The sequence below is a fragment of the Hibiscus syriacus genome, unplaced genomic scaffold (genome assembly GCF_006381635.1).
Source record: "Hibiscus syriacus cultivar Baekdansim isolate YM2019G1 unplaced genomic scaffold, ASM638163v2 tig00018661_pilon, whole genome shotgun sequence".
Taxonomy (NCBI): Eukaryota; Viridiplantae; Streptophyta; class Magnoliopsida; order Malvales; family Malvaceae; genus Hibiscus; species Hibiscus syriacus.
This window is the reverse complement of record NW_024062445.1, coordinates 43,153-47,009: the sequence shown is the minus strand read 5'-3', so window position 1 is coordinate 47,009 and position 3,857 is coordinate 43,153.

Sequence of the window (3,857 nt, the reverse complement as noted above, 5' to 3'; positions counted from 1 at the left end):
GTATGCTGACATAGATAAACATAAATTATTTTTCATAACAAGAAATTGTTTACTCATTTTGAAAAACCTTTAAAATTTTGTTGCAAACTTAATTCCACATAAATAAACATAATAAATAAATATTCATTAAGACATATTACAAAATATTTTGTTCTATTTAATTACATGCCAAACAAGTTTCCAAAATGATTACTATTGTCCTAATGTTACTGGTGAATCAACCTTAGTGGATGATATCTGCTGCTACGGATGTACTCCTTACTTGATTATTCTCTGTTGTTACCTACACGTGGAAACACACACGTTAAGTATTACGTAGTGAGCCATAATATTGTAAAGAAACCCTTATGTATACATAAGTATTTCATTCACAATTATCATGACCATTGGTTAATATTCTTTCTTTTCATTATTAACCTTCATTCATGTTTATAGTGAACCATTAAACATTTTCAACTATATCATACTTTAATGTTGATAATGCACCCATATGCATTTCAACTATAACATACTTTTCTGTTGATAATGCACCCATATGCCCTTCAACTATAGCATACTTTTCTGTTGATAATGCACCCATATGCATTTCAACTATAGCATACTTTTCTGTTGATAATGCACCCATATGCATTTCAACTATAGCATACTTTTCTGTTGATAATACACCCATATCCATTTCAACTATAGCATACTTTCATGTCTATAATTCACCCATATACATTATTATTTTCATTTGTTTTGGAGCAGTTCATACTCTAAAGCTCATTCACAATATAATTTCCATATATTCAGTAAAACATAGTAATTACATTATAGCATACATTAACATTTAAATATTACATCTGGAATAATTTCTAATCAATTTCCTGTAGATTGCATACAATAAAAATACTCACATGGCTCGCCTAGCTTTGGTATCCAAAATAAAAACTAATTACTCCGAAACTTGGCCTTTGCCTTTTGCTTTACTAGACTTTGGTGCTTGGTTTCAATCTATTCAATATCCATTAAATACATGTTCAATATCATTTGTTAGTATATCTCCTAACAATTACACTTAAACTTTACTCAATAGAACCTATTATTAACTTTTCTACGACATTTTCAACCTATTTCAAAATTTCTAGCTTATCAGTATCGATACCCATATCATGGTATTGAAACTACCATACTATGGTATCGATACTATACTATGGTACCGATATTATACTATGGTATCGAAACCATTTTTGCATTCTATTTTTAAATAGTATTGATACCTTCCCTTCAGTATCGATACTCCCCCTTCGGTATCGATACTACTAAGCAATTTCATCACATTTTAGCCTATAGTATCGGTATTGTTCTATCAATACCGATACTCGTGCCCAAAATTCCAGTTTTTAACCCAATTATCACACCAAATGGGGTCAGATTTCGTTATACTTACACCATGTAATGCTATTTAACTCATCTTTAACTATCCATACTAATGTTCCTTCATTTATCCTCTTAAAACATCAAAAATCTTTCAAGAACCATAAATTCTAAAATCACACCACTTTTCCTAATATGTTCTTAATCCTATCCAATGTTTCTAATCTCTTATTTACCACTTTGACAAGTCAAATCTACCTGTAAACGTCAACAAACACTCATATATTAACATATCATTTCAAAACTCATTTTCTAAAATCTCCCTTATTTCACCCATTTCATAGTTTTAATCTCCTTTGATCCTTCATTAAGCATACATATCACTTAATGTTACCAAAGCAACCTACAATTTAAAGGAAACACTAGCTAATGGAAATTTACCTATTGCTAGAGTGGAAAGCACACCAACATGAAGAAGAAGAAGAAGAAGAAGTGTAGGAATGCCTTACTTTCCTCTTTTTTCTTATTTAAAAATCCCTAATCTATTTTAAAAATTCATTTTCCTCTTAAAAGACCAAACTGCCCTCTTAACTTATCTATTAATACAATTTAGTCTAAACATTATTCCAAAACCTTTTCTTTATCTTTTACACTTATTCAATTTAATCTTAAATTTTCAAATCTTTTCGATGTAGTCCCTGGTCTGATATTTGGGATATTACAATTCTCCCCATTAAGAAAATTCGTCCTCGAATTTAGATAAATACCTTAAGCAAAAAGGTATGGAAACTGCATTATCATGTCCTCCTCTCATTCCCAAGTAGCCTCTTCCACCTTATGATTTTGCCAGAGTACTTTAATTAAAGCAATCTTTTTTTGCACAATTGTTTGATTTCTCTTGCCAAAATCCGCACTGGTTCTTCTTTATAAGTTAAATCCATTCGGACCTCTATTTCATCTGGTTTAATAATGTGAGATAGATCGAATCAATATCTTCTGAGCATCGATACATGGAAAACATTATGGATTTTGTCCATATCTGGAGGCAAAGCTAGTTGATATGTTATTGGTCCGACTCTTTTCAAGATTTCATAAGGTCCAATAAATCTCGGACTCAGCTTTCCCTATGCCCAAATTTCAAGACTTTCTTCCAAGGCGACACCTTTAGGAACACTTTATCTCCCACTTGAAATTTGATTTCTTTTCTTTTCAAATCAGCATAAGATTTCTGCCGATCAGAGGCTATCTTGAGATTTCATTGAATAATCTTTACCTTCTCCTCCATCTCTTTAATCAACACTGGCCAAATTATGTCTCGATCTTTTAATTCAAACCAATTTAATGGTGTATGACACCTTCTCCCATATAATGTTTTATACGAGGCCATCTTAATACTTGACTGGTAACTATTATTATACGCAAATTCAGCCAAAGGCAAATACATTTCCCATGATCCTTTAAACTCAATCACACATGCCCTTAGCATATCTTCAAGTATTTGGATGATTCGCTCTAACTACCCATTTGTCTGTGGATGAAAAGTTGTGCTAAAGTTCAGTTGAGTACTCAATGCCTCATACAATGACTTCCAGAACTTTGAAGTAAACCTTGAGTCTCGATCAAACACTATTGATATAAGCACTCCATGCAGTCTGACTATTTATTTAATGTACAACTTTGCATCTTATCCATTGAGTAATCAACCCGAATTGGAATAAAATGAGATGTCTTGGTCAATCGGTCTACAATAACCCATATGGAATCCCTTTTACCATACGATAATGGTAGCCCCGAAAACAAATCCATGGTAAAGCGCTCCCACTTCCACTCCAGAATAGATATCGGTTGAAGTAATCCAGAGGGTACCTGATGTTCAGCTTTCACTTGCTGACATGTCAAACATTTCATCACAAACTTCGATATAGATCTTTTCATACCAGGTCACCAATAACGACTTTTTAAATCTTGGTACAATTTATTACCTCATGGATGCATCGTTAATGGGCTATAATGTGCTTCATCAAGAATATCTTTCTTTAAATCAGCATTATCAGGGATGTAAAGTTTCCTTTATAATATAAACACCCATCCACTCTTATTTAGAAATCTTTGGTCTCATTCCTTTCGACTTATGCCATTCTCGCCAAACATTTCTCATCTTTACTTTGTATCCCTTTAATTCGATCCACAAACATCGGCTTTAACTTAAGCTCAGCAATTAAGGCATCATCTTCCTTTAATGACATATGCACTTCCAAAGCCCGTAAAGATGCAAAAATCTTTCGGCTTAGTGCATCTACTAGCACATTTTCCTTTCCATGATGATAATCAATGATTATATCATAATCCTTTAGAAACTCAATCCACCTTCTTTGCCTCAAGTTCAATTCTCTCTGAGTCAATAAATACTTTAAATTCTTGTGATCGGTATAGATATGGCACTGTTCCCCATACAGATAATGACGCCAGATTTTCAATACAAACACAACTGCGACCAATTA